The sequence below is a fragment of the Ixodes scapularis genome, unplaced genomic scaffold (assembly GCF_016920785.2).
Source record: "Ixodes scapularis isolate PalLabHiFi unplaced genomic scaffold, ASM1692078v2 PGA_scaffold11__112_contigs__length_91849675, whole genome shotgun sequence".
NCBI lineage: Eukaryota > Metazoa > Arthropoda > Arachnida > Ixodida > Ixodidae > Ixodes > Ixodes scapularis.
The window spans coordinates 10390817-10404784 of NW_024609837.1; positions in this window are offsets into that span (position 1 = coordinate 10390817).

Below are 13968 nucleotides of genomic sequence, written 5' to 3' on the forward strand. Positions count from 1 at the left end.
CGATTGATCTACTAAAAGTCCCCATTGAGACGCCTGCAGCTGTTAGTTAAGGAGACCCTGTCTACCCTGTCTTTCCAATTCGGGTGGCCTCTCGCGTCCTCTGGCGCCATGCGAGTGAAGCTAGTGGGAAAAAGATTTGTTAGCTTCGCAAGAGGTGGCACCACCGTCGGGATGAAATGCGAGCCCGTAAAACCAGCGCGGGTAGCGCGGCCTTCTTTCCTCGGCGTGTTTTCCCGGTTTCGCCCGCGCGAGCCCTTCCGACATTCGTGTAACTAGATTCGATATTTTGCAGTGCTTGAGAGTTCAAATCTGCGTGGTATGTATAAAACTTGGTCACTCGTAACGTGGTAAGAATTATTTCAAGTTCACGGCGAAGAGTTTAATGCGTAAAATATACGCTGATCGGAACTGTTCCAAGTCTACCCGGCAGAGGGCGCAAGTGTACTCTCTCGTTAGCTCAGAATTTATTCGGAGATTAGTTAATTGTTGGACTTTGAAGTTTTGGCTAGGTGGAGCGAGCCGTCGCATGATTAAAAGGGTTCGCCCTTTCCATCCACCTATCCATCCATCTGTTGTGAGCGGTCACAAGCGATTACAAACGCAGTCCATCACACTCGAACGCTAATCTCTGAAGCGGCCTGTAGTACGCGTGTAAATCTCGTGCAAATACATTTGAAAAAAAAAAAAAAATTACAGCGTTTTTTTTTTTCTTTTTTTTTTTGTCGGGTCACCGATGCTTTGCTCTTCCCAGCATAGTACTTATTATCTCTACATTGATAGCAACTATTGAGAACACGGCAAATAAAGGTTTTGTCGAAACCCACATTCAAATTTTCCCGCGACTCCAGGGGGGTGACGTCATATGCATAAATTGAAAGTTGAGCAGGCAGTCGAAGAAACGCAGTATTTTAGGTATTTTTTTTCTTTTTCGTTTAATTACGAGAGTGTTTATTTTCGTATTCGTTTCGTATCATCAACCCTCTTGTAACGCGTCGCGAATTATCTCCGCAACATGGATGGATGGATGGATGTTACTGGCTATACCCTTTGTATCGGGTGGTAGCTTGCGCCACCTAGCGTAAGTCTAAGAAAGACAAACATTTGATTTGATTTCTCGCGCCCTTCAAAGCCAATTTTCTGCCCCCCAACTATCACCAGGTAGTGTGGTATATCACCAGGATGACCTTCGGGGGATCGGGCAAAAAAACTAAAAACATCACCCCCCGCCTCTTCCCCCCGGCGAGGGAGTCGCCAATTTTCCTCTGGTCAGACCTTGTCGGCGTTACCCCCGCACCGAACCCACTGGGAGACAGGGTTGAGACTTTGGGCCGGAGCCACGCGGGAGGGAGTCCCAATTTTCCTCTGTCCCGCCTGTCCCCAGCTGTGCTAGTTAGTTCTGCATCATTCAATTTTCCCTAGATAATTTCCACCAATCTTCTAATCGCCTCTTTGTGACTGTAATCCTCTTCTCCTCCGTCCCTCCATCGTCTCCAGCAAACCCCAAGGCCCCGGCCAGATCTGTTACCCCCTCAGGGAGTGCAGGACGAAGCCCCGTGCACTTTAATACCAAGTGCTCAAGTGTCTCACTCTCATTATGGCAAGCAGCACATAAAGTGTCTATCTCCTGAAATTTCTCGTCCTCAAAGCCCCCGTTCTCGCCTCGAACAGCAAAGAACTTCCTATTGAATTGTCAAAAACATTTTCCTTTCTTATGTCCTGCTTTCGTGACCTGTACACTGTTAGAGCTGATTTATCCTGCATTCTCTCTTCCCACATTTTCCTCTCTGCCTCTTTCACCCCTTTTTTCACTGAAGTAGTCTGTTCAGCCCCATCACCAGTGTGTAGGTATTTAAATGTAAGCTTTCGAATTCGGTTTGTCCATTTTGTGTTTAAACTTTTCATGTACAAATATTTGAATACCTTCCGTGCCCACCGCGTATCATCCATTTCGGTCAACCTTTGTTCAAATTTCAACTTACTAACTGCCTCCCTGCTCTCAAAAGACGACCATCCCATGTCCCCCTGTACTCCCTCATTTGGTGTTTTTCCATGCGCTCCCAGTGCCAGCCTGCCTACGCTTCTTTGTCGAATTTCTAATCCTGATTGAACCTCTGATTTCATGCACAGCACTGCATTGCCAAAAGACAGCCCTGGCACCATCACTCCTTTCCATATACCTCTGACCACTTCATATCTATTATAGTTCCATAGCGCCTTGAGCTTCATAATTGATGAATTTCTTTTCCCTTTTCTAATTATATTCTCCTCGTGTTCCTCTAAATATTTTGTTCCCTCATTGAGCCAGACTCCCAGATATTTGTATTTTCCTACTTGGTCTTTTTTAACGTCACGTTATCATTGTTGCCACTAGAGCCCTCAGACAAAAATTAAAAATTCAATAGGTTAGCGGAAAAAAATCATTCTGACTCGTAATTCGGATTGCAAGTTCAAATCTCTATCAAAATTTCGCTGGAGCTCGAGTAGTACAACACACACAGAGTACAGCTAGAGTACACGCGCTGGCCGTGAGCTTCGCGCGACGACTGAGCTTCGAGACTTCTTCACCAACTGCAGGGTTTTACGCCCATTTCCCACTCGCCACCAAGACTGTCATCGTCAACTTGAAAACTGCACCCAAGATGAATCAGCCATCCCGACTGCATGGACATCTTCACCAGCGAGGTCACAGACGCCCTACGGGGTCAGCCAAGAACTACGCTGCCCGAACGCGTCTAGGACCGGTGTGTTTAGGCATAGGTCTAGGGCCCTATGCGAAGCGCAAGTTCGTCTGCTTCTTGCAGAGAGGCTGCGATCACGTCAGAAAGCCGAGCTCTTATTGGCTGATTGAAACAAATAGTGGGGAGACCTCAACGTTGAGGTCAAGCCACAATCTTTCACTCAAAGCCAATCGGAGCTCAGCTTCGTTCTGACGTCACCACAACTCCTGCGCAACGTTACTGGATTACCTCATTCGTGGAACTTCCGCGGAAGGGGGTACCCCCCTTAGTCACTCCAGTCCGCCTCCCGTCGTTCGAAGCGCCATCTAGACTTTTGTTTGCGAACTGTGTGTTCCATAGAGTACGGTGGAACGCCATCTAGACGCTGCGCCTCAAAACGTATACGTATCCCATATAATACACGGAAGTTACCAAAGCAGCCGTACGGCGCGTCAAACGACTGGAGGCGAATCGACAAGCAACTAAAGGGATTTCGAAATAGCAACAAATGACGCCACGAACTCCGGAGTGTCATCCTGTCGCACGCCGCGATCCTGGCGGTTGCGCGTAGAAGTTCTGGAAGAAAAAAGTGCGAGCGAAAGCGAGTATCGCTGTCGTCGAGGCGGGCGTCCCAGCTTAAAGCTACCGAAGCGCTTCCGTGGACTGCAAAGCTGGAGCGCGATCTGCAATCTAACAGGAATCTGCCAGACCCACCACAGCAGCTGTGACACCGCAAGGGTCGCTGCCGTCGGCGTGACACTTTTATGACGTCAGCAGGCGGAAATCAAGCTGTGCACTATAGTCGGTTACAAGTCAAGAAGGTAGGAGAAGCTCCACCCACAAGTGTGATGCGCCCGTTTCAAATCTCTCCGCAGTCGAAAGAAGAGTTCACTGGAAACACTCCTTGTTCCGCTTCAATGGATTCCAACTTGTCTCCGATCCCACTTTTTAAGAAAGCGACCTTTGTATTTAACAGAGAGGGAACCGAGCCCCTGAAAGCAGCCTTTGTATCCATCGGGGGGGAAGCTAATTCCCGAAAGTCGTATTTGTTTCCGTCGGTGGGGGAGAACTCTAATCTCCCTCTCGTGCCTTCCACAATGCTAAGTAAAAGTCGAAAGATAAAGCAAATATGTACAGAAAGGCAAGCCCTTCCTCGCGCGTTGGCCGCGACGTCACGGAAACGGTGGGACGCTATTGGATACGGAGGTGGCGGAGGGATATCTGATTCCCTTTGAGGGGCATTTGCCGCTACCTTCTTAACCTGTAACTGACTATAGAGACGCCTTCCGGGAACTATGCTAAGAACGTGAGTTCGGAGCCCGCGCTTCGAGCGGATTTAATGTTACATGGGTAGAACCAAACGACAGAAACAAGGTGATGCTGTGAAAGGCCCGGGAAGACTATAGTTTCGCCGTACAGTTCGACCACCACAGGTGAACGCCTTGGAGCGTCGTCGCCAGGTGGTGACGGTCAGCTGTGCCAGGAGGCAAGGCGAGAGGCGCCTCGGTGTCGCCAACGCTGGTACAGGGGGACGACGCGACCTTCTACGAAAGATCATCGAGTTGACACACGCCAGTGTGTCAACTCGATGATTTACCTTCCGCCCCGTCTCCTTCCTGCTTCTGTCTGGCCTCGACGCACGGCGCCCCGGCAGCCTTGGGACGCCCTGGACAAAGGAGGGGGCTTTACGCCCTTTCCCCAGCTTAGAGCGCCTATGGGATTATCCGATAACGCACGGAAGCCAAGACGCCTGCAATTAGGGATCTCTTCCGCCGTCCGGACTTCGATGGAACCATTGCGGCCGAAGGACGTCTGGCCCTTCCGTGTGTGTGACGCGTGTGGCAGAGTGTGAGGGAGAGAGAAATGGCGTGCCTAGTTGTTACAAACAATGACCCCACCGTTTTGGTCAAGGCATGAACCATGGGTATTCCCCGCTAGGGATATGGGGGAATGTGACGTTATTAAAGGAGTAGCCGGCGGCTGCTAGCTTGTCTTCTCAAAAAATGTTCTCGTCTGTTCTCCAGCGCTGTTCCATTGATGTGGAACTTGTCCATATGTAAACAAACAGAGTTATACGAGACACCCCTCCCGCTCCCTGGTCCTTCACGATTCCGGCTTCCAGACGAGGTCCTGCCCTGGCTCGGCTCCCTGCCGCACACAATGTGCCCGGACAACCGTTCGGTCCCAACAGTGACCAAACCAAGTTCAATTCATTGACCCCATTTTGAGGAAAGGGGCCAGGAAAAAACTTGCAGTTGTACTTTGACCTATCGATCAAGAGCTCATGTGCAGAATCGCGTTTTCTGATGAACGCAGCAGACGCCAACTCCAATCTAAAGGTTGGTTCACACACTGGCCTGAGTCTGACCGCATGCGACCGCAACGGCTTGCGACATACAAGTTGCTATGGCAACAACTTCGTCGGCTCCAACGGAACGGAGTAAACGCCGGTTTTGATGGAGTTGACATAACTGCTGTTGCCATAGCAACCCCTACGTCGCAACCCATTGTAGTTGCTTTCGGTCGGACTCGATGAAAGTGCGTGAATCGCCCTTAAGCCTTTCAGACACGCGACGCCCAGTCTGCCGTCGCCATGTCCCCCTTTAACAGCGAAGCTGTATATGGCTAGGGTCCCATGAATTTTTGGTATCCGTGTACATAAACAAAATTGCACGTAAAAACGCTTCCTTGTATGGAAAGGCATATATACGCCCCGTCTCCTCCATATCCAGTATGATAGGGAAAGACGTCGAAACGTGTGGCAAGGAAAACACATCCGAAGACAATGGGCCTTCTACCACTCGAGCCAGGTGACGTCACTGCTTTACATTTATAAAAGCACCATGCTTTTATACAGGGTGTCTTTGTTTCGTTTTTATTCTTGCAGATTTGTTTAAAAAAAGCTATGAAAGCTACACTGATGTGGTTTGTGCGAGTGAGTTATACGCCCGGGGGACATTATAGGGTAGCTAATCTTTGCGATAAGCCGGCTCCTTAATTAAAATTCATAAATTAACTTTTTAATTACTGAAAATAGTCATATGGTTCCAATTAGAAATTTGCTGAGCGTCGTCCAAAACACCTAAACCAGACATTTATAGAAACACTAGCGTTGAGCGCGTAAGAAGCGCGTTAGTGCGCTAAAGTTACCACTGGTGGAGCAGGAACAAGGCTGGGGCTAGATAAAAGACGGGAAAATTGCGCGGGCGCCTTATTGCAACCACTAGCCTTGTACCTGCTCCACGAATGGTAACTTTAGTGCACTACTACGCTTCTCACGCGCTGAAAGTCTTTTTAAAAATGACTGATTTAGTGGTTTTCAATATCGCTCAACAAGTTTCTATTTTAAACCATATGCCTATTTTCACTAATTAAAAAGTTAATTAACAAATTTTAGTTAATTATTTGAGTTATTGGAAAGATTAGCCAGCCACATAATGACCCCCCGGGCGTATAACTCACTCACACAAACCGCTTAAGTGTAGCTTTAATGATCTATTTTTTAAACAAATCTGTAAGAATAAAAAAAGACACCCGGTATATGTAAAGCATTATATGTCTACATTTAACTTTAGCCAAGAATCTCACCAAAGTTGTAATGGAACCCATTAGTGTATATCATTGTGATCACAAAGAAATCATCACTACAGTTTCAAAATTATGTATAAATACTGTAAATAAACATTTGGTGAAGTGCTTTTGTGCGTCTCATGATGAATCATTTGTGGTGGTGCTCTACAGCTTCGCTGGCCAACCTCATTCACAGAGTGAAATGGCTCACGATTTTTTCTACCATTTTTGTACCAAATTCCTTTCTCCTGCCACTGTTTTCTTGTTTATTTTTTGCTTTTCTCAGTTTGTGTGGCCCGCGGAACTATTTTAGTCTAAACCAAAGTTAGCTACAGTAAAAATGCAATTCTCTATTAAAAATTACAGAGCGTAGCTTCATCTGTTCCCTTGTCGTTGCAGTAGACGCTGGCGAAAGGCTAACTATTTTATAACGTGTAGAGGGGGCCTAATCTGTATCTAACGAACTTTAAACAAATCGCACAAAACAGCTTTTCATGTGCCGAAACCCTAACTTACACTGAAAGTGAGCAAACAATTGTCTCAACCGAAAGACACAAATGTAAACACCAAAATTAATTAATTTCTCAATAGGAACGAAAGCCTTTTCAAGTTAAACTGCTAAAATAAAAATAAAAAATAAAAAGTTATTTCCTTTGTTTGCAATTTAAACATTTGATTGGGTAAAAGTAAAAAAATAGTGCAGGTGACATGCCCGAGAGCACCAACACAAACGTTTACTCGAACCCCTGACGGGTTCGAGTAAACGTTCGTGCCTGACGTCCTAACGTTTTAAATTTGTTGCTAGTAAATCCAGGGATCCTGCCCAACGACCTTCGACACCAGCCCGGCAGGCGAGTCAAGAGATGCCCCGCAAGAAACAATTCATTAATGGCCAAGGCGATACGCAGAACAACGTCCGCAAGACACCTTGTAAAGAAACTACCCAGGCACGACGACCTCAGGAGTCCTTTCTGTCGTTTAAAGTCACTCAAACGAAGCCGAGCATGAAGTTGGCGCTTTGCTTCAATAGTTCACACGGTAAAGGTCGACGACTTCAATGACGTCTGCTAAAACTAGCCTTCGTGAAGGCGCACATCTGTTCGGGGCTGTTGCGTTTGCATCTCGGGCAGACACAGTAGGCTGCACACGCCGGTATCACTTGCAGACCTTTCGTTGATTTGGGTCACAGGGTTTCCTGTAACAAAGGGGAGATCGGTGTCCGAGCCGGTTAGTGCACTGGAGCTAAAGTTCGCGCTGCAGAACCCAGAAATCCTCGGTTCCATCCCCTCCCCAGCCCTTGTTGATCTAAAGAAGCGTGGTACCGGCGAGCGGTCGTGTATCCCTACTGCGTGGTGCAGGTTATAGACCAGGGGTCTCAAACACGCGGCCCGCGACTCTTTGGGACTCAGCCCGCAGGCAACCGGGTATACAATTCCTTCCAATGTGTGGAGCGCTAGAAATGACATGCATCATCGTGATCTCATCTCGCCGATACATTTTCGCTCAAAAAGCAGCTCAGATGTTTTAACGTATTCATATAGTTCATACGTAACTTCGTTCATTTACCCTTTGTTTCGTTTTATATCTTGATTCTCAGCTTTTTGTATAGTACAAGGATTCCGCTACTAAGCTGCAAGCGCGAGCTGTTCCCTGAAAAATGCATCTCGGCTGCTCGAATTCTCCATTAGCAGGAGAAATAACTGCCAAAGCTAAAGCTACGAGCTCGGAATTCTCGGATTAAAAAAATATCACAATTAAAAGACAACTATTTGTTCAGAATGTTGGAATACAAAACGTCAAGAAAACAAGAACTGTCGAATTTACTGCTTTTTTTTTTTCTAGAGACATGTTGAACTTGGTTAATTCTTGAGTGAATTGAGCAACGGGTGCGGCAGTGTACTTGCACTGTTGTTCTATGAAAAGCTAGCACGTTGGTGGGGCGGTGTCATTTTAATTATTGTCAAATCAAATCTAAAGATGTCACTGGCAACATTGTAAGTTTACAAAAAAAAAGAAAAATATAATGGGGCACGAGGTTTTTTCTTTCTGAAATATTTCACTCCCCCCTCCTCGTCTTACGTTGGCCCTCGACCTTTCCGGTACGGGCTATGTGGCCCCCATACTCGAATGAGTTTGAGACCACCGTTATAGACCCGTGGCTGGCGGTGGGATCGCGCCGGCTAAATTTCTAATTTGCAACGTTTTCGTTTTCGGGACTTGAAAAGGAGTGGAGGCCTCTTCAAGTCCCGTAAATTATAATCTACATGATGACAAAGAAAGCTCTCGCTCCAGTCGTTGCGCGCCCGTCTATCATCCGTTGGTCAGGAAGGTCTCCTCCCTCATCTGTCGATCGTCAGCTTGGTCAGGGGACACTCCGGTAGTTGTCCCAAGTTCACGGTCCTCGTTACCTGCGGTCATGAGAAGTCGGATTGATCCCATAGGGTCTAGTCTGACGTGGCGCTCGCACCCGTAAATACGTCACTTCAAAAAAAAAAAAAAAAAAAAAATTGGGGTGTGTGCAGTGTTGTACACGTTCCTCAAAAAAAAGGAACGAAAGCTCGTTCCTCGTTCCTTCTGATCTCTGGAACGCGTTCCCGTTACAAGTTCCATATGCGAAAAAGGAACTTGTTCCCGTTACAGTTCGAAAAATGGAACGTATTGTTCCATATACGTTACATTTGTACTTTGCTTATTACTATATTTAGTCACATAGAACAAAGTTTTTTTTTGTTTTTTTTTCAAACTATCCCAACAAATAGCAACGTACGAATTTGAATGCCGTGATGAAGAGCACCAGGAGAAGAAAGCAAGCAAAGCAGGGTTTCATTTGTTAATATATTCACCTTTAAAAATCTTAGCTTTTAACCGTATTCATGTTTGTGGTGGGCGAAGTCAGACGAGCAAAATATACTGTTACCCCACATTGCGCCGCGAACTTGAAAACAGTTGCTTCTCGGTGTTGATGTCTGCAAAACGATCAATGGAAGAAGGGGGTACGACTTCGGAAGGTCAGTCTTGAAGACTACAACTCGTTTATGAAGGTTCGATTAGTCGTTCAGTTTGAAGGTGGGGGACTAAGGGAAAACGAATAAAGGTTATTTTGTGTGTATCTTTTAAGTGACCAATGTTCGGGATTCAAGGGTGCGTTCGATGTCTGGTAACATGTTCTTTTGTTGTAACTGTAGGTCTCCGTAAACGTTCAATGATAGCTATAGTCTGCCTCATATTTCTAGGTATATGAGGAATCATGGAAGCAAAGAAATTAGCCCAGTTTAAAACGCCTTTTTTCTGTCTTTTTTTTTTTTTTTTTTTACTAAACGTTTTGCTCTTTTGCAATGCAGTCTTGGGCACTGAAAAAAGAAACATTATTCATTAGCTTCCCTGCACCCGACTGTTACTAAACGAGGACGAAACAAAATAAACCCTAAGATAATTAACCAAGAAGTTAACGAGATTCTGCTCTTGGTAAAGATATTGTTTTTATACTTTTAAAACATCCCTCATGGAAATTTAAAAAAAACACTGGACGAAAAAAAGGAACGCCGTTCCTTTTTCCGTTCCAGTAAAAATGTAACGAGTTCCCGTTCCAGTTCCACCTATGCAAAATGGAACGTCGGCGTTCCTCCGTTCTTCCTGAAAGGAATGCGTTCCAGGAACGTCGTTCCTTGGAACGCCGTTCCGCACAACACTGGGTTGTGTGAATGTTTATACAGCCTAGAACTTCGTCTCCCTAAACGAGCGACTTGTCTCTCAGCTGCAGATGAGCAATTTAGCCAGTGCAGTACAGCCGCTAGCCTGGGGTCTTTAACGTGCTCACGCAGTAGTGATACACGACCGCACGCCGGTACGATGCTCATCCAGATCGAAACGGGCAGGGGTAGGGATGGAACCCAGGATGCCTGGGTTCCGAAGCTCGCGCTGCAGAACCCAGGGATCCGGCTCAATCCCCGCCCCTTTAAAGCTGTCAGATTTTAAGCGTTGTTGGTCAGAAACGGGCTGATGATCTACCTGACTTCAATATTATTCTTATACAGAGGAGGTCGGGGGACGAGCAAATAACTGATTCCCAACAGAGCTGCACGTTTACGGAATGCACGCGGCTATTGTTTGCCGACGCGGTTTCGACAGAAAGCTGATGGCTGCTGCAGGACGAGTGTTGTTCCGACTGCCTTTCGCACGGACTCTTCTTAATAGCTCCGCGAGCGACGCAATGGACGGCTTGGGAAATTCTCGTAAGAGAAAACAGGCGTTCACGCAAAAGTCAATCACTATACTTGCCGTGCTTTTCATATTACAAGAACCTTGTACGATATACTTCCTTGTGTCCTATATTCGCATAGTGTCAACAAAATGGGAAGTAATGAAATTTATGGACACGCCGAAATAGGGGTTATAAAGCTTACCATAAGATCATTCTTCCATAATTTGTACGTACAAGCATGCTGCAAGTAAGGTATACTTTCGGGTACACTAGTACACACACAGAAACACTGATACTCTTTGACTTCAAACGTTCAATCGAAATTTATCCAAACAGAAATATTGAACATTATCTTTACGGTACAATAGCTAAGTTTTCCTACAACTCCCCAGTGCTGCTAAACACGTCTTCAGGTATCATGAATATATTAGGTATAGACGTGATGTGAATTATCATTACGTGACTTTTCAATCGCCCGGCAAACACGAAGGCTACTGCGTCTCTATCAGTTAAAGGCCAACGTGCATTTCCCTCTTTCCACCTTTTGCCCGCCTCCTGTTCTTTCATGTCCTCTCCACTTTTTACCTTGTCCCAACTTGGCTCCCTTCGGAGCTTAGGAGTCGGGAGCGCTAAGAAGATTATCTTCCCTGCAGAAAACCGAGATTGCTCGTCGGCCTTTAAGGCTCGTTCACACTTGTGCAACCGAGTACGACCGAGACAGACAAGACCGGTTTCCAATCCTCTTGCGACATCTTAGGACCAGCTCCGCAGCAGCGCACCGGGTCCTAAGACGTCGCAAGAGGCTTAAAAACCGGTCTCTTCTCTCCCGGTCGTACTCGGTTGCACAAGTGTGAACGGGCCTTTAAGGTTACTTACCAGCACCAACGCAATAATTTCAATGCTCAAAAATAGGGGTTTATGCGTTAGCGGCATTGGTAACAAAGCTCTTATCATAATGATGCATGGATCCTGTCCGTGAACTTCATGCTCATATTTATTTATTTATTTATTTGAGAATACTGCCGGCCAACTTTTGAGGGCCAAGGCATGATAGACAAACATCAGAAACCATCAATGAGTCGAATGAACAAACAACAACAAACAAGTAGCTTAGTCATTGGTGACAAAAAACAATTCATCAACTGCACTCACAAATAAAGCGGCAGAAGCAATCGCCGTCACATCTTGGTGGCAACTCATTCCACTCACTAACAGAACGAGGAAAAAATGAGTTTTTAAAAACATCTTTTCTGCGGCGGAACTCAAGGAGCAAATTCTCGTGCCTTGTAGCGCGACTTGCGTTATACTGCAAATAATCATCAAAATTTAAACCAGCGTTATTATGTTCTGCAAAAATGTCAAACGCTTTACTTTCCTTCGACATGATAATAGAGACACTCCGGAGGCGGTATACAATGGTGACACGTGTGAATCTTTGCCGTATGAGTTGTAAATAAACTTAAGCGATTTTTTTTGAAGGCCTTCCAATTGGTCAATAAGCGATTGCGAGTGCGGGTCCCATACAACGTCAGCATATTCCAGCTAAGGACGAATCAGCGATTTATAGGCCGTCAGCTTTGTCGCAGGAGTACAGTGAGACATTTCCCTACGTAGCGACCACAATTTACTTGACGCTTTTGCGACAGCCTGCTCAATATGACTAGCCCAGCTTAAGTTGGACGTGATAGTAACACCTAGATACTTGTATTTATTAACTACTTCTAAGGCATTTGAATGAATAGAATAAGAAAAAAAAAGATAGGCACCTTCTTCAGTGTAATTGACATCTGCACACATTTCTTGACATTCAAATTCATTTGCCATTTTTGACACCATAATGAAATCATTTGAATACTCTCTTCTAAACATTTTTGGTTAGATTCACAAGATATATTTGAAAACAATACAAAATCATCAGCAAAAAAACGGCACTGTACCGAGGGCTTATCAACTCGCAGGTCATTGATAAAAACCAAAAAGAGCAATGGTCCGAGTACCGAGCCCTGGGGCACTCCAGAAGGAACAGGTAACTATATTGATTCAGCATCGCCTACGCACACAAACTGTTTACGATTTGTAGGGTACGAGTCTATCCACCTCAGCAGGCGATCATTGCCCAACACTTGCTTCAATTTGTGCAGTAACTTTCGATGCAAAACCCTGTCGAACGCCTTCGCAAAATCTAAGAAGACAGTGTCGACTTGACCATAGTCATCAATCACTGAACCAAAATTGTGGACCGTATGAAGCAGCTGTGTCACTGTCGAAAAGCCTCTTTGGAACCCCTGTTGATAATCTACTAAGAAAGTTTCAGATTCTAGAAAAGTTACAATGTGCTTAAATATGAAGTGTTCGAGAACCTTGCTACATGTACTCAACAATGACACTGGTCTGTAATTGCAAACACTTTTTTTCTCTCCACTTTTATATATAGGGACAACTTTGGCTACTTTCCAATCTTGAGGCACGTCACAAGTTTTTAAACTGCAAGAGTAAATCACGTAAAGAAACTTGGAACACCATTCAGCGTACCTTCGTAAGAAAGCGTTAGGAATTCCATCTGGGCCACTCGACTTTCTAGTGTCCAATTGCAAAAGACTTAAAAATACCTTCTGTAGAAACCACCAAATCACTGATTCCACAACTGTCATGATTAAATGAAGGCAACATGCAGTTATCAACCGTGAAGGCAGAAGAGAAAAAATAATTAAGCTCACTTGCTATGCTCGCTTCATCGGCAAATGTCTGCCCGCTATTAATAAGCTCCTTAATCATCACCCTTTTTTTTTTGTCAAATGAGCCCAGAACTTTCTCGGGTTTTCTACGAGAAAGTTCTGCATCGTGACATTAAAGTAGCGATATTTAGATGTGCGCACAAGTGTCCGTAGCTCTTGGCGAAGAGGAGGAAGCATAAATTTTAAACTTGGTTGGAACCTATCTACTCGATTTATCTTTCGCTTTAAATGTAAAATATCGCGCGTCACCCATAGATTGTGCCTCTTCCCTTTTGTCGGTCGCTCTGGAATAAACGTATCAACACATGTAAGGATGACTTGCTTAAAAAAGAGCCAAAGCTTATCTACTGAGTCCGGATTCGCATCGTAAAACGCAAGAAATCTGTCTGGAGCCACTTCCAAGAAGTCTATAACTTATCGATATCATTCGCCCTGTTGAAATCACGATAAGATTTTGCTTCGGTTTCATTGTGTGCATGCTGCGGTGCAGATAGGTCCCATACAACTATTGCATGGTCAGATATGCCATCCGCGAATTGATACGTCAAGAATACTTCTTGTAACGACCTCAGATAAAAACACGAGATCAAGCAAGGATTCCCTGTAATTTGACAGACGTGTGGGACACTTGACCACTTGACTTAAATTATTACTAAAAGCAATATCAACAAGAAGCCTAGACTGATTGCATATCCCATTGGGCATCACGCAATTCCAATCTATATCTGGCAAATTAAAATCACCG